Here is a 25776-nt window from a genome sequence, read left to right as displayed (position 1 = left end):
GCCTGTGCGGAGTTTGCAAGTTCTCCCTGTGACCGCGTGGGTTTTCGCCAGGTGCTCCGGTTTCCTCCCACTGTCAAAGACTTGCAGGTGATAGGTAAATTGGCCATTGTAAATTGCCCCTAGTGTAGGTAGGTGGTAGAGAATATGGGATTACTGTAGGATTAGTATAAATGGGTGGTTCTTGGTCGGCACAGACTCGGTGGGCCGAAGGGCCTGTTTCAGTGCTGTATCTCTAAATAAAAATAAATAAATAGTACATTGTTAACCTCTATCAGACAGTGTGGAGAGTCGTTAATTCATTTTAATTGATTCTCAACAACAATATAAAGGTGAAACAAAACATATATATGTGTATAGATATTCTTGGGTTCACAGGGTAGCAGTATTCCAACAGATACATTTTCTAATTAAGCACTTATCTAATAAGCAACTAGTGAACATACTAGAGGGCTCCCAGATGTTTTAACAAAGCTGCACAACTTTTGCCTGCTTGTATGAACAGTTGACTTATTTGTAACAAGTACAGCCTACATCCCATGAACACCAGTCTCCCCAGCTTGCAGTACCAACCACTGCAGAGACAGCCAAGGGCCATGGGGGACTTGCTTTTTTATTCATTCATGGGATGTGGGTATCGCTGGCTAGACCAGCATTTAATACCCATCCCTAATTGCCCTTGAGAAGGTGGTGGTGAGCTGCCTTCTTGAACTGCTGCGGTACAAGTAAGATAGGTACACCCACAGTGCTGTTAGGAAGGGAGTTCCAGCGACAGTGAAGGGACAGCGATGTCGTTCCAAGTCAGGATGGTGTGTAACTTGGAGGGGAACCTGCAGGTGGTCATGTTCCCATGCATTTGCTGCCTTTGTCCTTCTAGTTGGTAGAGGATGTAGGTTTGGAAGGTGCTGACTAAGGAGCCTTGGTGCATTGCTGCAGTGCATCTTGTAGACGGTACACACTGCTACCACTGTGCGTCAGTGGTGGAGGGATGGAGTGGTGGAGGAATGTTTATGGATGGGGTGCTGATCAAGCAGGCTGCTTTGTCTTGGATGGTGTCGAGCTTCTTTTGTGTTGTTGGAGCTCCACCCATCCAGGCATGTGGAGAGTATTCTATCACACTCCTGACTTGTGCCTTGTAGATGGTGGACAGGCTTTGAGGAGTCAGGAGGTGAGTTACTCACTGCAGGATTCCTAGCCTCTGACCGGCTCTTGTAGCCACGATATTTATATGGCTACTCCAGTTCAGTTTCTGGTCAATGGTAACCTCCAGGAGTTGATAGTGGGGGATTCAGCAATTGTAATGCCATTGAATGTCGAGAGGTTAGAGTCTCTCTTGTTGGAGATGGTCATTGTCTGGCACTTGTGTGCCACGAATCTTACTTGCCATTTATCAGCCCAAGCCTGGATATTGTCCAGGTCTTACTGCATTTCTACATGGACTGCTTCAGTATCTGAGGAGTTGCAAATGGTGCTGAACATTGTGCAATCATGAGCGAACATCCCCACTTCTGACCTTATGATTGAAGGAAGGTCATTGATGAAGCAGCTGAAGATGTTTGGGCCTAGGACATTACCCTGAGGAACTCCTGCAGTGATGTCCTGGAGCTGAGATGATTGACCTCCAACAACCACAACCACCTTCTTTTGCGCTAGGTATGACTCCAACCAGCAGAGAGTTTTCCCCCTGATTCCCATTGACTTCAGTTTTGCTAGGGCTCCTTAATGCCATACTTGGTCAAATGCTGCCTTGATGTCAAGGGAGTCACTCACATCTCACCTCTTGAGTTCAGCTCGAACCAGCAGGAAGGCAGCAGTTCTCAGGGCCACTTCCTTCCACCCTCAAGCTTCGTGGCAGACAAGCAGGCCTTGCAGAACCCAGATGCTAAGGATGATCTTCTAATGATGCAGCTAACAGCTGTCCCTCCCTAAGAAGCAGCTGTCAGCAGTTGCAACCCACCAGTTCCCCACATCCCCTCGGAATGTCAGAAACACAACTCCCTGATCCCTGAACCTGATTCACAAGCCGAACACAGAGGCCATGCACAGAGGTTTATGCATGTGGAGGGCAAGGTGTAGAAGGAGAAAGGGTGTCTCTCTTGTACAGAGTCATCTCCTCCCTTTCATTCTCAATCACATTGACCCTCAGGCATATCTGTAAGGATACAACTGTACGATTCTTGTAAATAGTTTCATATGTTTCTAATATTGTTTTTCTTGTTATTGTTGTTGTTCTATTGCTGTGTTATTTTTTGTTCTTGATGTTGTCACTGTTAGATTATTCTGTGAGATGTCATTTGCAACATTTTGATATTTTGAACAGTTTTACAATGTTTAACGTGCTTACATTTACAGGTGCTGTTAATAATTTTATCAGAAGTCATTTACAAGTTTGATGCTTTGAAAATATTTGATACTTTTAAGCAAATCTACATTTACCACTGTTGTCAAAAGATTTTGCCTGTCCTTCATATTGTTTGTGCCATGATGGGGAATCATTCAACAGCCACATTCAGGACTTCCTGGTCCACGTCAATTCTGCTGGCGGAATCCTTGATGGCAAGGAGGGTGGGGGGGCGGGGGGGGGGGGGGGTGCGGGGTGGTGCAGGGCGAGCGAGCAAGGTAGGCACCTGATGGCTATCATTGTCCAAATGCCTGAGCCGCCAGCTTCTGTCTAGCTGCTCTGCCCACTGCAGTCGTACCTTTCTTCAGAGTGGGGCGTGGGGGCGAACAACTCATGGCCATAGCAGTATTCAAGTTGGGATTCTCCAGATCCACTGGAATTTCAACTGCCAGGTTATGGGTCAGCCCTTTCTGCGGGCAAACTTCTTCAGTGCATACCCCATGACCTGTCCAAAAAGGTGATTTGAGCACCCCTGTTGTCCTCTGCACCACTTGGCATATGCATGGTTCTACCTTTCCCATGCTGCATTATTGGTGCTGTCAGCTATGGCTTCAGTGGGTAGATCTTGTCCCCTAAAGTCCATCCACCTCCTTGTCCCTCCCTGGTGAACAAGTCACAGATGGAGGAAGGCATCATGACCACTTTCCTGATGCTCTACGATAACATGCAGGATGCATAGTTGAGCATTTCAGACTATCATCACATTCAATGAATGGTAACGTTTCCTATTTATGGTTGTCATCACGAGGTGCCTTCAGTGGCATGAGTTTCATTGATGGCCCCCTGTACGCCAGCAAAGTCAGCAATCCTATGAACCTTTCCCTTAGCTGTGCAGGGGACTCAACATACCAGATGAACACTGAATATTCATCTGTGACCTTTTGAATGCTGCCTTGGGTAATGCTGCAGATATTACCTGAAAGGAACCGCATGCATAGAAAATAAGGGTTGTCCCCAATTTCATGGCCACTAACAAGGTCCTGCAACAGGCACACTGTGGATGCACCACCTTTTTTAGGATGTCACAGAGGTGGCCAATTGCCTCCTTGCCAGAAAGCACACAGAACTCCTCAGACATCCTCAAACATTCTCAAAGGACATTTACTCCCCTAGACTCTCTGTGAGTGAGACTGGGTAGGGGTGGTGGGGTGGGGGGGGGGGGCGGGGTTGCGGGTGGAGGGGACAGTAGATAGTTCTGTACAGCCTCTGACCATGGTGCCCCACCCAGCAGGGTTGTTGTCTCTACTCCTCTTCTAGATAGTCCATTAACATCCAGAACAGTGGAACACCAGGTGGCCAGGCAGAGAAATGGAGTCAGAAGTGAGGATACACAATGTGTACTGGGGACTGTAGATAGCAATTGCAAAATAATTTAAAAGGGAAACTGGAAAAGGACAAAACACTTGCATTTATAAAGCATTTTCACAACTTCAGGATGTTCCAAACTGCTTTACAGATCAAGAAAATACTTTGGAAGTGTTGTCACTGTTGTAGGAAATGCCATCAGCCAATATGGCACAGTAAGATCCCACAAACAGTAATGAAATAAACCAGCAGATCACCTATTTTAGATGTTATTTGAGGGATAAATGCCAGATCACCAATGAGAATTCTTCTGCTCTTCTTTGAATAGGATTTTTTACATCCACCTGTGAGAGCAGATCATCCAATTATCCAAAAGACAGTACCTCCAACAATGCAGCACTTCCTTAATACTGGCACTGGAGTGTCAGTCTAGGTATGTGCTCACGACTCAGGAGTGGGGCTTGAAAGGAAGAATACAAATGGATATGGGACATGGGATTAGAGGAGTAAGCTCCAGTTGAAGAATTAATACACAATGCGCCAAGTGGTTTTCGCCTGAGCTGTAATTTCAATAATTAAATGCTGTATCCATGAAAAGGAACACGTATACTTTATTTTACATCAGAATGCAATGCAGAGGACCCTATACTGAGCATTTGCCCTTTATTGCCCAGTCCTGTATATTTCTCCAGCTAGAAGAGGATTGTCCCTGATCCCAATTGAGGAATAATGTTGGACTGGAAGGAGGCTTCATAGTTTTGATGTTTTGTGTTAGGATTAGCACCCCAATACACGAAGGAGAAACTAAAGTCATTTAGTGTAGGATAACAAATTGAACAGTGAGGACGAATGAAAATGAAATGAACAACCTTAAATATGAAAGTTAACTAACTAAGTTAACAAAGCAGGAAAAAAGAAAAATGGCAATGAGAAATACTGGAAAGAAATGTAAAACAAGAAAATTAAGAAATATATTTGAATAATAAAATGATAAAACTACAACAGGAAAAAGATCCAAAATGGAACCAATTTAATGCCATCTGTATGTCCAGCACACAATGTTTAGTTAGATTACTTTCTTTCAAGAAATTTGTACCTATTTACACAGTGGGACTTCCCTGCTAATGCAGCTTTCTTGATGGGTAAAAACTCCAAGTATTGATTTGCTCTCAATCTGCTATAGAATTCATCCAGAAATTTTAAAAGCTATTCAACAGTAAGTCAGTCGCTAGAGCATTATGGTGGGAAAAAATAACGTTAATGTAACACAGTCTGTAGATCAAGTTGATGGTACAGCTTCACCCTCAATCGCGCACACTTATAGAAGTTCACAAATGGGAAGGTGCACATCCTTGCAACAAATTACAGAAGTGCCACATTTGTCATCAACCATATTAGTAAAGAAACAATCAGCACACAACTATGAAGAGAATTATTCAATCATAGAATGACACAGCACAGAAGGAGACCATTCGGCCCATTATGTCTCCACCAGCTCTTAGAAAGAACTATCCAATTAGTATCAGTCCCCTGCCTTTTCTTCATAGCCCTGAAAATTGTTCCACTTCAAGCATTTATCTAATTCCCTTTGAAAGTTATTATTGAATCTGCCTCTGCCAATGTTTCAGGCAGTGCATTCCAGATCATACCAACTCACTGCATGAAGAAATTTCTTGTCATCTTATTCTGCCAATTATCTGAAATAATAATACTAATACGTTAATATTAATATTAATGATAATAGTGCTAATACTAATGGGTAAATATGTTCTATCTAGAATTTCTGGAGGGTTGTTTAACAAGTGACCATGACTCAAATGCACACTTGCTGCTGAGTCAGAAAGTTGACGGTTCAGGCTCCAAACCAGGAGCTGAGCTCATAATCTAGGCGAACACTCCTGCAGAGTGCTGAACATCTTCTGAACTGTCAGCAGTGCAGTCCTTTGGCTCAAAATAATCTCATGGTACTAGTTGGTACACAGCAGGGAGATCTCCCAACACCCTGGCCAACATTCCTCCCTCAACCAACATCACCAAAAATAGATCATCTCAGTTGCTGTTGGACCTTGCTTTGCACATATTGGCTGCTGTGTTTACCCACATAAACAATCTATTCTGTTTGACTAGTTTAAACAACAGTAATTTATGCCAAAGACCGAGATCTTCCAGATTAGTAAATTGCAACTTGGATGGGAAAAGAGCATCAGAACAATAAGAACTTGGACAAGGAAAAAGAGGCACAATATTCAGACTCGAGTGGGCAGAGTCTCAGCAACACACAGCATCTAGTACTATATAAAACACTTATGAAAACTAAGAAATGTGGTATTAAAGAGAACATAACTCATGGCTAACAGACCCAAAGGAAAAACTTAAGGGGGAATATTCTCACTGGTTGGAGTCATAAAGAGTATAAAGGAAGATACTTGTGGTGGTTGAAGGAGGAGGCTCCACAAAGATTCCTGTCCTCAATGATGGGGCAGCCCAGCACGTCAATGCAAAAAACAAGTCTGAAGTATTTGCAGCCATCTTCAGCCAGAAGTGCCAAGTGGATGATCCATCTTGGCCTCCTCTTGAGGTCCCCAGCATCACAGATGCCAGTGTTCAGCCAATTTGATTCATTCCATGTGATATCAAGATAACAGTTGAAGGCACTGGATTCTGCCAGGGTCACTTGACTCCTGACCTTATTACAGCCTGGCTCCAAACATGGACAAAAGAGCTGAATTCAAGAAGTGAGGTGAGCATGACTTCGCTTGACATCAAGGCAGCATTTGACCGAGTGTGGCATCAAGGAGCACTTGCAAAATTGAAGTTAATTGGAATCAAGGGAAGAACTCTCTTGGCTGGAGTCATATACCGAACACAAAGGAAGATGGTTGTGGTTGTTGGAGGCCAATCATCTCAGCCCCAGAACATCACTGCAGAACTTCCTGAGGGCAGAGATCCAACCATCTTCAGCTGCTTCATCAATGACTTTCCGTCCATCATAAGATAGGAAGTGGGGATGTTCGCTGATGACTGCACAATGTTCAGTACCATTTGCAACTCCTAACATACTGAAGCAGTCTGTGCCCACATGCAACTAGACCTGGACAACATTCAGGCTTGGGCTGATAAGTGACAAGTATATTCACACCACACAAGTGCCAGGCAATGACCATCTCCAACAAGAGAGAATCTAACCATCTCCCCTTGATGTTCAATGACAGTACCATCACTGAATCCTCCACCATCAACACCCTGGAGGTCACCATTGACCAGAAACTGAACTGGAATAGCCATATAAACACAGATCAGAGGCTGGGAATTCTCCTGACTCCCCAAAGCCTGTCCACCATCTACAAGGCACAAGTCAGGAGTGTGATGGACTACTCTCCACTTGCCTGAATGTTGCAGCTCCAACAACAATGCATAAGAAGCTTGAAATCATCCAGGACAAAGCAGCCCACTTAATTGCCACCCCATCCACCACCTTAAATATTCACTCCCTCCATCACCGACATACAGTGGCAGCACTGTGTACCATCTACCAGATGCAGTGCAGCAACTCACCAAGGCTCCTTCAACAGCACCTTCCAAACCCTCAACCTCTATCACCTATAAGGACACGGGCAGTATATGCATGGGAACACCACCACTTGCAAGTTCCCCTCCAAGCCACCCATCATCCTAACTTGGAACTATATCATTGTTCCTTCACTGTCCCTGGGTCAAAAACCTGGAACTCCTTCCCTTACAGCAGTGTTGGTGCACCTACACCACAGGGACTGCAGGGGTTCAAGAAGGCGGCAATTAGGGAAAGGCAATAATTGCTGGCCTGGGCACTGATGCACGCATCCCATGGATGAATTAAAACATTAGGATGAATGCATGTTTTTCAAATTGGTAAAAAAATGGATTGAGATGTGTCCCAGGATACGATGCTGAGGCCCCTTTTAATTTTCCATTTATGGAAATGATCTTGAGATAGGCACAAGAGGAATGATAACAAATTAGGGGTTTGAGGAAGAATGCAGGAAGACATAGGCTAGCGGAGTGAGCAGATAGCTAACAGATGCAGTTTATAAGAAACCTATGGGCATTCTGCATATGTTCATTGGTACACTAGTCATCCTGGGAAAGCTAAGGGTTAGCTTTTGCTTGTTGGGAAATCTTATACACAGATAAAGGATTCGTACATCCTAGTATCATCAGGTGTTCCCAATTAAGACTGATGTCAAACTCAACTCGAGTCTAAGTAAAGCTGCCAACCAGTCAATGATGGGTAAGACTTGAGGAGCACTTTGAGCAATCCAATATCAGAAGTGATGTCTCCCTTACTATGATTTACGCCTTGGAGAAACAAAAAGGGGTGGAACACCTAAATAGAGTTCTTCCCTCTTTCAAATTCATTAAAATCTGGCAATTACTGTTTTTGACATTAGAATGACACTTTGGAAAGATCAATGCAATTTGAGTTGATCTCCTGGTTGGTCATATCTCCAAAAGCTGCCAGTTAGTTTAATGTTTCCTTGGGTTATTGGTGTTAGATATAAAAACTGTCTCCTGTCCAATGGATCAAAGGAATGAAACTGGAAGGACCACCCGGCATCGGCCTACGCACCAGAAATGACAACGGCAAACCCAGCCCTGTTGACCCTGAAAAGACCTCCTTAATAACATCTGGGGGCTTGTGCCAAAATTGGGACGCTGTCCCACAGACTAATCATAGCAACAGCCCGATATAGTCAGGAATCATACCTTACAATGTCCCAGACACCGTCATCACCATCCCCGGGTATGTCCTGTCCCACCGTAGGTGCTGTTGAAGGAGCTTTGGCAAGTTGCTGCAGTGTATCTTGTAGATGGTACAAACTGTTGGCACTGTGCACCGGTGGTGGAGGGAGTGAATGATTAAAGTAGTGGATGGGGTGTTCAAGCAGGCTGCTTTGTCATGGATACTCATAGAAATCATAGAAATTTACAGCAAGGAAGGAGGCCATTCAGCCCAACATGTTCCACACCAGCTGACAAGTAGCCATTCAGCAAAATCCAACTTTCCAGCTCTTTGTCCGTAACCTCGTAGGTTACATCACTTCTAGTGTGTATCGAAATACTTTTTAAATGTTACGAGGGTTTCCATCTCTGCCATCTTTTCAGGCAGTGAGTTCCAGATCACCACCACCCTCTGGGTCACTTATCAGCCCAAGCTTGAATGTTGTCCAGGTCTTGCTGCATATGGACACAGACAGCTTCAGCATCTGAGGAGTTACGAATCTTATTGAACATTGCACAATCATTAGTGAACTTCCCCACTTCTGACCTGATGATAGAGGGAAAGTAATTGATGAAGCAGCTGAAGATGGTTGGGCCTAGGACACTATCCTGAAGAGCTCCTGCTGTGATGTTCCGGGGATGAGATGACTGGCCTCCAACAACCACAACCATCTTCCTTTGTGCTAGGTATAAGTCCAACCAGTGGAGAGTTTTCCCCCTGATTTCCATAGAATCATAGAGTTGTTACAACACAGAAGTAAGCCATTCAACCCATTGTGTCCGTGCCAGCTCTCTCTGAGAGCAACTCAGCTAGTCTCACTCCCCGTCCTTTCCCCGTAGCCCTGCAAAGTTTATTCTCTTCAGATAATTAAACAATCCCCTTTTGAAAGCCACAATTGTATCTGCCTCTACCACAATCTCAGGTAATGCATTCCAGATCCTGCATAAAAAATTTTTCCTCATTCACCTCTGTTTCTTTTGCCAAACACTTTAAATCAGTGTCCTCTGGTTCTTGACCCTTCCACCAATGGGAACAGTTTCTCCCTATCTACTTTGTGCAGACTCCTCTTGATTTTGAACACCTCTATCAAATCTCCTCTCAACCTCTTTGCTTTCAGAAGCTTCTCCAATTTACCCTTGTAGCTGACGTCCCTCATTTCTGGAACCATTCTCGTGAATCTTTTCTGCACCCTCTCTAATGCCTTCACATCCTTCCTAAAGTGTGGTGCCCAAAATTGGACACAATACTCCAGTTGAGGTCAAACCAGTGCTTTATAAAGATTTACCATAACTTCCTTACTTTTGTACTCTATGCCTCTATTTATAAAGCCTAGGATCCCATATGCCTTATTAACTGCTTTCTCAACCTGCCTTGCCACCTTCAACAAATTGTGCATATATACCTTTAGAATCTCTGCTCCTGCATCCCCTTTAGAATTGTATCCTTTATTTTATATTGTCTTCCTCATTCTTCCTACCAAAATCTATCACTTCACACTTCTGTGTATTAAATTTCATCTGCCATGTATCCACCCATTCTGCCCTCTTGAAGTTTATCACTATCCTCACAATTCACAATACTTCCAAGTTTTGTGTCATCTGCAAATTTTGAAATTGTGCCCTTCACACCCAAGTCTAGGTCATTAATATAGATCAAGAAAAGCAGTGGTCCTAACACTGATTCCTTGGGCACCCCACTATATACTGTCCTCCAGTCCAAAACACAACCATTCACTACTACTCTGTTTCTTGTGTTATGGAGTCTTTATGTGTAAACTGAGTCCTGTACACCTAGTGTTTGCATTTGAGAGACAGTACCTGATTTGAGGCTGGGGATTTCCAAGTTAAACCCAGGTTAGATAAATAAACAGTCTTGTGGCTTAGGGGAAAATTTATTTTTTTTAACCAGATTCATGTGACCGGCAGTTTTTAGTTTCAGTTTGTCAAGAAGCTCTACAGGGTTAAGCCAGCAAAAGGAAAAGCTGTGTGAGTATTCACAAGAAGCCAGTGAAAGATGGATGTTTTTGTTTTAAAGAGTCTCCCAGGGCTGCTGAACTGAACAAAGCTGGGAACTGTTGATTTTAAAGGGACAGACTCTTTGAATTGGAACCTGTTTCCTGGTAGCTGACCTTTAGAGAATAAGAGTTGCTACTGTTATCTTCAGCAATTGAGAAGTTATCAGCGGAGCAACATGCCATCAGGATGGTAGTGGGCAAGGCCTCATTGGTTCGAGTGGTGACAAGACTGAACCGGTAAAGGAAAAATTGCATCGCCCACTTTCGACAGGACATTATTACTTCCATATCTGCATCCTGAAAGACTGGACTTGAAAGCTAACTGAGAGAAATCCTGCTTTTTGTTGTGCTGTGAGACTAATTAGCAGACTGTAAGAATTTTCCTTGATGCATCTGCTAATTAACATGTTAGCTTTAAGATATATACATCAATCGTGATGTAACTGTTAGTTCATGTTTAATTTGTGCTGGTTTTGGTTTGAGTGTTAAAATAAAATTAAACAAGTGCAATCTTGTCCCTTTGGTTTTTGGGTTCCTAAATTGGGGTCAGATGGTGGATTTGATTCTTTTCATTTATTGGCTGTCTTTGGGGATCATAATACCTGTCACTCAGTCAATTTTGTGAGGGCTCCTTGATTCCATACTCAGTAACATGCTGCCTTGATGCGAAGGGCAGTCACCTTATCTCTTGAATTCAGCTCTTTTGTCCATGTTTGGACCAACGCTGTAATGAGGTCAGGAGCCCAAGTAGCCCTGGCAGAACCCAATCTGAGCACTGATGAGTAGGTTACTGCAGAGTAAGTGCCGCTTGATAGCATTATCTATGACCCCTTCTGTCACTGCTCATGATTGATGGGGCAGTAATTGGCTGGTTTGAATTTGTCCTGCTTTTTATGTTAAACATGATTTCCCTGTCACAAAACCATCTTGACTCTGCCTGATTACCTTGAATTTTTCTACTTGCCCTGCTATAACGTCTTTAATAATAGCTTCAAACATTTTCCCTATGACATATTAAGCTAACTGGCCTGTAGTTTCCTGCTTTCTATCTCCTTCCCTTTTTGAATAAAGGAGTTACATTCGCTATTTTCCAATCTAATGGAACCTTCCCCGAATCTAGGGAACTTTGCAAAATTGAAACTAACACATCAACTATCTCACTAGTCACTTCTTTTAAGACTCTAGGATGAAGTCCATCAGGACCCAGGGACTTGTTAGCTCACAGCTCCAACAATTTGTTCAGCACCACTTTGCTGGTGATCATAATTTTCTTAAGTTCCTCCCTCCCTTCCATTTCCTGACTTACAGCTAATACTGGGATGTTACTTGTTTTTTTTTTAGAGATACAGCACTGAAACAGGCCCTTCGGCCCACCGAGTCTGTGCCGACCAACAACCACCCATTTATACTAATCCTACACTAATTCCATATTCCTACCACATCCCCACCTGTCCCTATATTTCCCTACCACCTACCTACACTAGGGGCAATTTATAATGGCCAATTTACCTATCAACCTGCAAGTCTTTGGCATGTGGGAGAAAACCGGAGCACCCGGAGGAAACCCACGCAGACACAGGGAGAACTTGCAAACTCCGCACAGGCAGTACCCAGAATTGAACCCGGGTCGCTGGAGCTGTGAGGCTGCGGTGCTAACCACTGCGCCACTTGTATCCTCAATAGTAAAGACCGATGCAAAATACCTGTTCAATTCATCTTCCATCTCCTTATTATCCATTATTAATTCCCCAGACTCACTTTCTATAGGACCAGTGCTCACTTTGTTAACTCTTTTCTTTTTTAAATATTCAACTTCAATTGGGTAAGAATGGATCTGGCCCAGATAAATTGGAATCAAAGGTTGGCAGGCAAACGGTAACTGAATAATGGGCTGCTTTTACAGAAGAGGTAATTCAAGCACAGTCAAAGTATGTTCCCACAAAGGGCTCCCTGGATGACAAAAGAGATAGAGTGCAAGACGATAAAGAAAAAAGGGTGTTTTTGACAGATGTCAGGTGGATGATGCAACTGAGAACCAGGCTGAATATAGAAGGTTCAGAGGGGAATTGAAAAAGGAAATAAGAGAAGCAATGAGAGACTGGCAGCTAACATAAAAGGGAATCAAAAAGTCTTCTAAAGGCATATAAATAGTAAAAGGGTGGTAAAAGGAGGAGTGGGGCCAATTAGGGACCAAACAGGGGATTTACACATGGAGGCAGAAGGCATAGCTGTGGTATTAAATGGTTTGAAGTTGATAAGGAGGAACTATTGGATAGGCTGTCTGTACTTAAAGGTGATAAGGCACCAGGACCAGATTAGTTGCACCCAGGGATAATGAGGAAAGTGAGAGTGGAAATTGTGTAGGCACTGGCCATAATTTTCCAGTCTTTCTTAGACTCAAGGGTGGTGAGAGATGACTGGAGAATTGCAAATGTTACACCCTTGTTGAAAAAAGGATGTAAAGATAAGCTCAGCAACTACAGGCCAGTCAGTTTAACATCAGTGGTGGGGAAGCTTCTTGAAATGATAATTTGGGACAAATTTAATAGTCACATGGACAAATGCTGGTTAATTAAGCAAAGCTAGCATGGATTTGCTAAGGGCAAATCTTGTTTAACTAACTTGATCGAGTTTTTTGATGAGGGAACAAAGAGGGTTAATAAGGGCAATGCTGTTGATGTGGTGTACATGGATTTCCAAAAAGCATTTGATAAAGCACCACACAACTGATGTGTGAGCAAAGTTATAGCTCATGGAATAATAGGGACAGTAGCAACATGGATATGGAATTGGCTGAGTGACATGAAACAGAGAGTTGTGGTTAATGGATCTTTTTCAGACTGGAGGAAGGTTTGTAGTGGAGTTCCCAGGGATCCGGATTAGGACCCTTGTTTTTTCCTGATATATATTAATGACTTAGACCTTGTTGTACAGGGCACAATTTCAAAATTTGTTGATGATACAAAATTTGGAAGCATTGTGAACAGTGAGGAGGATAGTGTAGAACTTCAAAAGGACATAGACAAGTTGTTGGAAGGGGCTGACAAGTGGCAGATTAAATTTAATGCAGAGTGTTAAGTGATCCATTTTGGTAGGAGGAATGCAAAGAGATAATATAAAAGAAAGGGTGAAATTCTAAATGGGGTGCAGGAGCAGAGGGAACTGGGCGTATATGTACATAAGTCATTCAGGGTGACAGGACAGATTTTGAGAGCGGTTAATAAATCATACAGTATCCTAGGCTTTATTAATAGGGGCATAGGGTACAAAAGCAATGCAGTTATGTTAAGCTTATATAAAACATTTTTTCGGCCTCAACTGGAGTATTGCGTCCAGTTTTGGGCGCTGCACTTTGGGAAAGATGTGAAGACACTAGAGAGAGTGCAGAAAAGATTCATGAGAATGGTTCCAGGAATGAGGAACTTCAGTTGTGTTGATAGATTGGAGAAGTTGGGATTGGTTTCCTGGAGAAGAGAAGGTTGAAAGAAGATTTGATAGAGGTATTCAAAATCATGAGGGGTCTGGACAGAGTACATAAGGAAAAATTGTTCCCACTGGTGGAAGAATCGAGAACAAGAGGGTATAGATTTAAGGTAATTGGCAAAAGAAGCAATGGAGACATGAGGAAAAACTTTTTCACAGAGCAAGTGGTTAGGATCTGGAATGCACTGCCTGAGTGTGTGTTGGAGGCAGGTTCAATCGAGGCATTCAAGAGGGAATTGGATTATCTGAAAAGAAGAATGTGCAGGTTATGGAGAGAAGGTGGGGAATGGCACCAGGTGAATTGCTCCTTCAGAGAGCCGAATGGCCTCCTTCTGTGCGGTAACAATTCTGTGATTCCGTGGTTCGGTGAATACAATGGAGGGTATTCTCTGTGTGAAGATGGGACTTGGTCTCCACAAGGATGTGCGGTGGATGTTCTTACTAATACTGTCATGAACAGATGCATCTGTGACAGGTATATTAGTGAAGATGAAGTCAGCAGGTTTTTCCCTCTTCTTGGTTCCCTCACCACCTGCCGCAGGCTCAGTCTGGTAGATAGCTCCTTCAGGACTCGGCCAGCTTGGTCAGCAGTGGTGCTACCGAGCCACTCTTGGTGATAGATATTGAAATCCCCCATCCAGAGTCCATACCATGCCCTTGCTACTGCAGTGCTTCTTCAAAGTGGTGTTCAACATGGAAGAGCACTGACTCATCAGCTGAGGGCAGTTGATGGTGATCAGCATGGTGCCCATGTTTGACCTGCTGCCATGAGACTATATGGGGTGCAGAGTCAATGTTGAGGACTCACAAGCCACTCCCGATCCAGTACAGCCCTTGGAGGGATTTGCACCCAAAAGTGGGGGATGAAAGCCAACCACTGTTGCAGACCTCAGAACATCACACAGTCCACACAAATCAAAGAAAGGCAGTTTCCCCACTTCCCAAACAGATCAAAGAAAGGCAGTTTCCCCACTTCCCAAACAGATCAAAGAAAGGCAGTTTCCCCACTTCCCACACAGATTTACAGGGGAAAAATGCATGCATGGGATTCAGAAACCATGAGTACTAAAAGTCATGGTACAGGTGATCAAAATAACTTTTAAACGGTTGTTTATCAGTCTGAGTGGAAGTATACAGCGGTTACCCCAAGGGTTGATAGTAGGGCCACTGCTCCTTTTGATATATATTAGTGACCTGGACTTGGGTTCGGAGGTAAAATTTCAAAGTTTCCAGATGACACAAAATTTTTGAAGAGTATAGTAACAGACATCAGGAAGACATAGACAGACTGGCGAAATGGCAAGACATGTGGCAGATGAAGTTTAATGCAGAAAAGTGTGAAGTGATGTATTTTGGAAGTAAGAATGAGGATAAGCAATCTAAACTAAATGATACAATTTTAAGGGGGGGGGGGGGGTCCAGGATCAAAGAGGCCTGCAGATGTATGTGCACATATCCTTAAAGGTGGCAGGACAAGTTGATAAGGCTGTGAAAAAAGATATAGGTCTCTGTACTTTATAAATAGAGGAAAGGAGTATTGCTGGAGAATTGTGTCCAATTCTGTGAATCACTCGATAGGAAGGATGTGAAGGCCTTGGAGAGAGTGCTGAGAAGATTTACTCAAATTGTACCAGGGATGAGAGACTTCAATTATGTGGAGAGACTAGAGAAGCTGGAATTATTTTCCTTAAAGTAGACAAGGTAAAGGGGAGATTTAAATAGAGGTGTTCAAAATTATAATGGGCTTTGATAGAGCAGATAGGGAGAAACTGTTTCCACCATCTGGAGGGTCGATAACCAGGGGATATGGATTTAATTTAATTAGCAAAAGGACCGCGGTAATTGAGAACTTTTTTTTACACAGCAGGTTGTTACAATCTGCAATTTATTGCCTGAAAGGGGAGAGGTTGCAGATTCAATAGTAATTTTCAAAAGGGAATTGCATATATATACATGAAAAGTTTGCTGGGCTATGGGAAAAGAGATTAATTGGATAGCTCTTTCAAAGAGCCAGCACAGGCACAATGGGCTGAATGACATCCTTCTATGCTGTAAGGGTCTATAAATAATATGATTCTATGAATAATATGAGTCACTTGATTTAGTGGAAATGGCCTCGAAAGAGGAAAATATCAGTTGGGCCTTCTTCATAATCCTCAGCTTTTACACATGTGTCTTTACCTTATCAGTGTGTTGTTGAGTTGTCATTTGAGCTAAGTATCATGGACCTTCATCAGCTGTTACCAAGATCCAATGTCCAAGTAGGTGTCCCCACTTAATTTAATTTCCAAGAGTTTTGATTTAATCCTCTGATTGACAAGTGGAGATGTTTGATCCATCTCACAGGATTTTTGACTTAAATTGTCTCTGTAATTGAATCTTTTGTTGTGATGTTAGTGTGCTTCAGTGCTCTGTGAAAGGTATTTGGTTCATCTATAATCTGTTCAAAGCTTGTCAATAGTTGATATATGGACAAATGGCATAATTATTTACACAGTAGGGATTTACCACCTTCTTCTTTGGCCTCCATGTCTCGAGAGACAATGGGTAAGCGCCTAGAGGTGGTCAGTGATTTGTGCAGCAGTGCCAGGAGTGGCTATAAAGGCCAATTCTAGAGTGACAGACTCTTCCACAGGCACTGCAGATAAAATTGGTTGTCGCGGCTGTTACACAGTTGGCTCTCTCCTTGCGCTTCTGTCTTTTTTCCTGCCAACGGCTAAGTCTCTTCGATTCGCCACTCTTTAGCCCCACCTTTATGGCTGCCCGCCAGCTCTGGTGATCACTGTCAACTGACTCCCACGACTTGTGGTCAATGTCACAGGACTTCATGTTGCGTTTGCAGATGTCTTTAAAGTGGAGACATGGACGGCCAGTGGGTCTGATACCAGTGACGAGCTCGCTGTACAATGCGTCGTTGGGGATCCTGCCATCTTCCATGCGGCTCACATGGCCAAGCCATCTCAAGTGCTGCTGGCTCAGTAGGGTGTATATGCTGGGGATGTTGGCCGCTTCGAGGACTTCAGTGTTGGAGATACGGTCCTGCCACCTGATGCTAAGGATTCTGTGGAGGCAGCGAAGATGGAATGAGTTGAGACGTCGCTCTTGGCTGAAATATGTTGTCCAGGCCTCGCTGCCGTAGAGCAAGGTACTGAGGACACAGGCTTGATACACTCCGACTTTTGTGTTCCGTATCAGTGTGTCATTTTCCCACACCCTCTTGGCCAGTCTGGACATAGCAGCGGACGCCTTTCCCATGCACTTATTGATTTCTGCATTGAGAGACAGGTTACTGGTGATAGTTGAGCCTAGCTTGGTGAACTCTTGAACTACTTCCAGAGCGTGGTTGCCGATATTGATGGATGGAGCATTTCTGACGTCCTGTTCCATGATGTTCATTTTCTTGAGGCTGATGGTTAGGCCAAATTCGCTGCAGGCAGCTGCAATCCTGTCATTGAGTTTCTGCAGACACTCTTCTGTGTGGGATGTTAATGCTGCATTGTCAGCAAAGAGGAGTTCCCTGATGAGGACCTTCCGTACTTTGGTCTTCACTCTAAGATGGGCAAGGTTAAACAACTTGTGAGAGCAGCAGTGAGAAGAAGATCCCAAACAGTGTAGGTGCGAGAACACAGCCCTGTTTCACACCACTCAGGATAGGAAAGGGGTCTGATGAGGCACTGCTATGTTGAATTGTGCCTTTCATATTGTCATGGAATGAGGTGATGATACTTAGTAGCTTTGGTGGACATCCAATCTTTGCTAGTAGTCATTTCAAGCATTTTACCTTATCTGTAATTTGAGAATGTAATGTAATCATTTTAGAAATGTTAGATTCAGTGAAACTGACTTTGTGAATTCTACTGCAGCTTCATGACATTAAATTGAAACTTTTGATTTCCCATCATTTGGTCTCATCTTACCAAGATGCTGTGGTTAATATGGAGAACCCACCACATAGAAAAGCATGAACATAAACGATTATGTTACCACTGCACCTTGAGCTCCTCTACATTGCACCATACTGCATTCCATAAATTTCCTGTTAATCTTTATCTTATATTGGAACACATGCAGTGAGTTGATATTGTCAGAAACCTCATTGGTGTCGTTGCTTCTTGGGAGTAGCAGGAGGGATACTGGAGAGTTTGCTCTCTGTCCCAATGAAAACCTGAATAACAGTGACTTCAATGCAGCAGTTTACAAATAAGGAATCATATTGCAGGGCGATGCTCTAGATGTACAGCTGCACTAGGTGGGAGCATGGGATAGTGATAAGACGACTGCACATGAGGGCAATTCTGTGCCCCACAGAAAAGCCTCACAAAACTAACCCTATTATATTAGCATAGCATTTATTGTAATTATATATTGGAGGAACAGGTTCAATTATTTCCAAATGACTGAAACTCATTCAAAGCTACCAGAGATTGAGGAAAGGCCATATGTTATCATGGGGTTTGTTTGAAAAGAATTTTCATAAAGAGAATGGCCCTGAAACTCCTTGGGGGCATGCTCCACTGGTTGAAGCACAAGGATACAGAACCAGATCACCCTTAGCCCTAAGCCAGAAGAGGCCCTGTCCAAAATTGCAGGAATGAGGCCTTTCTCTATCTAGGTGGGCTGTTGGGGTTTGCAAATATGCAAAAGTGGCACTCACCCCCAGCCCCAACAATTCACCCTTCTAAGGTAGACTAGCACCTTACCACCCCACCTGAGGTGCCTTGAATCCCAAATGGATCAAAATGCCCCTCCTGCTGGTTCAAAGAAGTAATGACATTGATGGTGCCTCTGAACATGTCCCACAGGAGCCACTGCACTGCTGGAGGAGGTAATCCTTCTGGTATGGGGCCTTCAGAAAGCCAAAAGGGGTTTACTTGACTGGTATGAGATCTGCTGAGAGAATTCAAAGGTGTTGAGAGAGTAATTCCTTTAAGAAACCTAAGAAGTCATTCAACATGCCCACCTGATAACTTAGGTCAGGAGAAGATCTAATCACAGCCCCCTGACGGAAATGAAGGGTCCAGTCTAAGCAGGATAGAATCATGAATAGCCAGGTTCTGCACTGCATCATGCCTCCTCCCCAGGCAAAGAAGGAGCATGTGTTCTCTGCCAACTAGGGAATTTTAGGGGCAACCAATCTGAGCAAAATGGCATTGACAGAAGTGATTCCTTTTTGGGATATGGGTCAGGCTATAGAGATACCCGGTGCTGAATTTTCCTTTGATTTACCTTGAGCAAAACTTCATAAAAAGAGTGATAATGGTTATCATGGTTGGAACTTGCACCAGAAATATGCTGCAAAAATAATGTCATTTCCCTTTAACCCCTCCATTCCAGCATATTTAAATCTAACTGGCAATGGCTAACCCCCTCCTTCAGTCTATTTCCCCAACTTCTGCTCCAAATCCAATCCAAAGTATTACCATTATATAAGTGGTAGCATGTGTAAAATAATGATATCCCTGTGGCACATACTGCATTGAGAAGAACATCTTGTTTACTACAGCTGAAAGTTGGTTGTAGTTTGCATGAGCATCAATTTTTGTTTGGTGCTCTAGAGGATCTGTCATGACTTTTCTTGACCGTTTTAAGTCAGCTCTGCAGAAAGCAGTTTTGGACTGGGGACATGGATTTCCCAATTGTAGCCTTTCTATTCCTATGGAGAAAGAGAACAAGGAGATGAAAATAAAATAAAATAAAAGGCTCAATACTGAGCAAGCACACAAGTTGGATATTCTCCATAGGTAGTTAGCAACTCAGAAAGTCTTCCTTCGATTTCTTTGCACTTCAATACTTCAAAAATCTCCACTTCCCCTTTGAGACAAATGAGAAGGTACGTCAACTGCTGGCTAAAGACCTGCAGCCCACTTCCATCAGGAGAACAGTGTTGTCTGTACCAGTCAAAGTCATCATTTCCTTGAATATCTCTGCCACTGTATCCTTCCAAACAGCATTTGAAGACCTTAGCCACATTAGGCAGCCAATTGCCTCAGTTTTAAGAAATGGAGTTATCCGACTCGACAGACTGAAAGGGTTCTCCCACAGGTCCAAATGATCAATTGATGGGAAACCTGTGGCACTCAAAGCTCCATATGACAACCCTCATCAACAGGAAAGGATGTCATTTAATTAACAAGCAGCTAGTAGGGAATGCCAATCACCTTATCCTGCATGTGAATGGTTACTACCCAGAAAAACTTCTTAACTCTTTCTTCATGTGACAGTCTACCACACCAGCCATGATTACTCAAAACCATGTATCAGAATGGTTGATTTGGTGATCAGAGCTATGCTTTGCAATCATGTCTAACGACTTCAGTAAGTTTTCTGCAGACACAGGGGGGATTCAAAAATATAATGAGGCCAATGTTACTATGAGAAGTGTAATAGAGCAGACTATAGGAATTCTGAAGTCTTGCTTCCACTGCCTGGATAAATCTAGTGGAGCTTTGTATGGCTAAAGCTTGTTACCTGGCAATGAAGAAAAGCTTGCTGCATCTGGAATCCAAATAGGAAGGGGTGGGAGAGAATACCTTCAACCCTACTGCATGAGGGTGTGCAAGAGGGCAGTGGAATACAAATTGTAATCTGTAACGCCAATACAACTGAAGCAGAAGCAGGAGCAGAAGCTAATAGGCAGAGAAAGGAAGCTACAACTTACAACTCAGTGCATTGAATAAATAACAATCGGCACAGCAAATAAAGTCAGATTCCTTCCTTCCAGTTCACCCCCCCCTCCCAAAACCTTCAAAAAAACCTTCATAAAATCCTTCATTGATTTCAAAGACTTCTTCCTATTTCTTTCACAAGAAAAAAATTATAATTCCTCTTCCATCATCCCACAGCCAAAAGTTGCAAGTATACACAGAAATGAACCAAGAACCTGATGTAGTCAAACAATGTTTTCTTTGGAGAACAACATTCACCCAAAGGTTCTAAATATCCATACAGCTCATTTATAATTACTTCTTAACCCTGTATCTATCCTTTGTGGCAGCTTACTTACTTGCCCTTGCTCCTATCTGAAATATACTGTAAGTGAGATGAGTTTGAGCAGACGGTGGTAGGGATGGTTTCCCAGAAGCCACAGAGGCCTGAGATGACTCCTATCTCAGTGAAGCAGCTGTTCCAGAGAGAGCAGCTTCTGGCAGCTTTTCTCTTAAACATTCTGAAGGGGAGGGGTGTATGTGATCAAACCATCTCAAGGGAAACATGTAGAAACTAATTGTTTTGCCCTGTTCGACTATAGCATGTTGTATGTAACAGCACAGCGTGTAGGTTGTACTTGCCAGAGACGTAATCAGTATTTGCACTCACCACATTTTCTTATAAAAATCATGGAACACCTTTATTAACTCACCAAGCAACAGTACATACTTACACCACCATTTGCTTAATAGACCCGCGGACAGGAGCTCATTCCCGAGTGGTCAGGTCCATTGAACGACTTCTCCCGCATGACTTCCTGTGACTGACCAAGTTAGTTCCTGGCTGCAGCAACAATGTCCTTGTGAGGTGTGGCTTTATACCCCTTTCTCACCCTGGCCCCTTGACATATAAGGTAACGTTTTGAATTGGGCCATCCGATTGGGTTTCAGTGCCTTATCAATCCCACGCTGGCTATGCTAGACCACCTGCATGTGGTCATATCCTGCTTTCAGCAGGGGCAGTTCTTAGGTGCATACCACCCATGGATGTGATATCTGCATCTTGATAAGGCAAGAAGGAAACCAATCACACATATTTCAAAAGGCCATTGTCCATGACTGTGGTGTAGACAGGCTGTTTGATGTTTTAACCTTTCAATGGTTCTGATGAAAGGTCACTGACCTGAAATGTTAATTCTGCTTCTCGCACCACAGATGCTGCCAGACCTGCTGAGTATTTCTAGCATTTCGTTTCTATTTCAGATTTCCAGCATCTGCAGTATTTTGCTTTTATTTTAGTTAAACACAATTTGCCCTTAACAAATCCTTGCTGGCTTTCCTTAATTAATTAATCCACATTTGTCCAAGTGACTATTTGTTTTGTCCCAATTTTTTTTTCGTTTGGGGGCTGTTGGTATCACTGGCTATGCCAGCATTTATTGCCCATCCCTAAATGGCCTTGAGAAGGAGGCTCTTATCATTTCGAAAAGCTTTCTCACCACTGAGGTTAAACTGACTGGCCCATTAGTTTCTGGGTTTGTCCTTGTCCCCTTTTTTAAACAAGGGTGTGACATTTGCAATTCTCTAGTCCTCTGGCACCATATCTGTATTTAAAGAGATTTGGAAGATTATGGTCAGAGCCTCTGCAATTTCCACCTTTACTTCCCCAAGTATCCTTAAATGCATCTCATCCGGTCCTGGTGATTTATCAATTTAAGTACAGCCAGCCTATCTAATACCTGCTCTTGATCAATTTTTAGCCCATCCAGTGTCTCAAGTACCTCCTCTTTCACCATGATTTGGGCAGCATCTTCCTTGGTAAAGACAGATGCAAAGTACTTATTCAGTATCTCAGGAATGCTCCCTGCCTCCATGTGTAGATCCCCTTTTAAGTCTCTAATTGGCCACACTTCTCCTTTTACCATCCTTTTACTATTTGTGTACCTATAAAAGACTTTTAGATTCCCTTTTATGTTAGCTGTGAGTCTCTTTTCATACCCTTGCTTTGCTTCTTTTGTGTTTTTTCACTTCATCTCTGAACCTTCCATATTCAGCCTGGTTCTCAGTTGTATTATCCACCTGACATCTGTCATATGTACCCTTTTTCTGCTTCATCTTACTCTCCATCTCTTTCGGCATCTGTTTCTCAAATGTCAAAGGCACAATTTGCATTCTTTGTCAGTCAAAGCGTTGGCTGCCTGCTAACCCTATAGGCCTTGGTCACCTTCTTCTTTGTTCTGGGGACCACTATATCAGCAGTCCTTTGCTCACGACAAGATTATACAGCATATAGCAGATCACAATTATCCGAGAGACCCCAGCATGTACTGTATTGAAAGGTACTGCCAGATCTATCCAGGCACTGAGTGCTGCTTGAGTGCAAAGTGTGGAGACGGAGTTTGGTGAGCGATGGGATCTTAAGGGTTAATCTCTCTCTAAAATCTAGTTTTTATTTACATTTATCAATTAACTAAAAATTGCTGCTTAAGTTAAGAGGCAAGTTAAGTTTCTGTCAGTCTTAAACAGGATAATACAAGATGTCTGAGAGCAGCTGCAGTAGTTGATTAGGTAGCAGGCTTAAACTGGTTTCTGAGCTCTAGCAGAGTTGACTCATCATTATTTTACAGAAAGTATAAATTCAGGGGTCTCCAAGTGCTGCTTGAGTGGACAGAGTGTCAAGAAAAAGTTTGGTGAGTGAGGGAGTTTGGCAAAGAGGGGAACTGTAAATTAATTAAGAAAAATAAATTTAACTTAATTAACACAATAAAGAAGGATAAAGAGTGGGCCTGTGAGGGAGCTAACCAGTCTGTGGGTTCTGAGCTGACCGACAGCATTCTAAGGAAAATCAAGTGTGACATCGGTGGGAATCAGGTAAGTGGTTGATGAGTAGTTGTATTTTTTTCCTTTTTTTAACTTTTATTCTCAACTTGTGGTATTCATTATAAGCAGGGTTTATTTGAAGTAGCAGCGTTTATTTGTAGTAGCAGGGTTTATAATTTAATAGATAGACGAATAGCAGGGCTGCTCCAACCTCTGGAGTGCACATCCTGTGCTATGTGGTAACTCCAGGACACTTCTCGGGTCCTGAATAACCATATGTGCAGGAAGTGTGGTCAGTTGCAGCAGCTTGAGCTCCGGGTTGTGGAAATTGAGCAGCAGCTTGAGTCACTGTGGTGCATCCATGAAGCTGAGGGCTATGTGGATAACATGTTTATAGATGTGGTCACCCTGCAGCTTAAGAGTATGCGGGGAGAGAGGGAATGGGTGACCACCAGGCAGTCAAAAAGGTAGTTCAGGAATCCCCTGAATGTGTCTCACTGTCCAACTGGTATTCAGTTCTGAATACTGATGAAGGTGATGGTTCATCTGGGGAGTGCAGCTCGAGCCAAGTCCATGGCACCACTGGTGGCTCAGCTGCACAGTGGGGTACAAGAAAAAATGGAAGAGCCATCGTGATAGGTGAATCCAGAGTTAGGAGAGCAAATAGGTGCTTCTGCAGCTGCAAATGTGATTCCAGGTTGGTGTGTTACCTCCCTGGTGCCAGGGTCAAGGATGTTGCTGAGCAGCTGCAGACCATCCTGAGGAGGGAGGGTGAACAGCCAGCAGTCGCAGTCTATATTGGAACCAACGACATAACCAAGGAAAAGGGATGTGATTCTGCAGTCAGAATTTAGGGAGCAAGGTAGAAAATTAGCAAGCAGGATCTCAAAAATAGTAATCTCTGGATTGTACTCCCAGTGCCACGCGCAAGTGAGTACAGGAATAGGAGGATAAGACAGATAAATGCATGGCTGGAAAGATGATGCAGGAGGGAGGGCTTTAGATTCTTGGGACATTAGGACTGGCTCTGGGGGAGATGGGAACTGTACAGGCCGGATGGGTTGCACCCGAACAGAGCTGGGACTGAGTTCCTTATGGGACGTTTTGCTAACGCTGTTGGGGAGGGTTTAAAGTAATTTTTCAAGGGGATGGGGACCTGAGGGTAGATTCAGTTGGGACAAAATCAGAAATGAAAATGGAAGGCAGAAAATTAGTGGATGAGTCTGGCAGACAGAGGAAACAAAGGTTAGAAACTAAAAGAGTTCGGCAGTGCTCAAGGGTATCTGCTTCAATGCAAGGAGTATAGCAAATAAAGCCGACGAGCTGAGGGCACAGAAACATGGCTTAAGGAGGAACAGGAATGGCAACACAACGTTCGTTGTTACAGGCTTTTCAGAAGTGATAGAGAGGGGGAGAACAAAGGGGGGGGGGTGGCAATTTTGGTAAAAGAAACAATTACAGCTGTGAGGAGGGATGATACATTAGAAGGATCATCAAATCAGGCTACATGAATTGAGCTAAGGAACAAAAAAGGGGCAATCACACTGCTGGGAGTGTACGATACATCCCCAAACAGTCAAGAGGGAGATAGAAGAGCAAATATGTAGGCAAATCTGTGAGAAGTGCAAAAACAATAGGGCAGTCATAGTAGGGGGATTTTAACTACCCCAATATTAACTGGGATAGTTTTAGTGTGAAAGGAATTGAGGGAGCAGAATTCTTGAGGTGCATTCAGGAGAACCTTTTTGGCCAGTATATAGCACGACCAACAAAGGAGGGCATAGTTTTGGATTTATTTTCAGGAAATGAAGCTGGGCAGATGCAAGGAGTGACAGTGGGAGAGCATTTTGGTGATAGTGATCATAATTCAATCAGTTTAAACATAATGATGGAAAAGGACAAAGATAGAACATGGACTTAAGAGTTCTCAATTGAGGAAAGACCAATTTAACTAAGCTAAGGAGTGACTTCGCCAAAGTGGACTGGAATCAGCTACTGGAAGGTAAATCAGTGTCAGAACAGTGGGAGGCATTCAAAGCAGAGATTCAAGGGGTTCAGAGTAAACATGTTCCATAAAGAGAAAGGGTGGGACAGCCAAATCTAGAGCCCTCTGGATGTCAAGGAGCTTACAGGGTAAGACAAGGCAGAAAATGAAAGCTTAAGTCCAATACCAAGAACTCAATACTACAGAAAGCCAAGAGGAGTATAGAAAGTGGAGGGGTGAAATCAAAAAGGAAATTAGGAAAGCAAAGCGAGGGCGTGAAAGAATATTGGCAAGAAAAATCAAGGTGAACCCAAAGATGTTTTATCAATGCATTAAGAGTAGGAGGATAACTAAGGAAAGAGTAGGGCC

Source organism: Heterodontus francisci, chromosome 5, assembly GCF_036365525.1.
Source record: "Heterodontus francisci isolate sHetFra1 chromosome 5, sHetFra1.hap1, whole genome shotgun sequence".
Lineage (NCBI taxonomy): Eukaryota > Metazoa > Chordata > Chondrichthyes > Heterodontiformes > Heterodontidae > Heterodontus > Heterodontus francisci.
Note: the sequence above shows the minus strand (reverse complement) of the source record.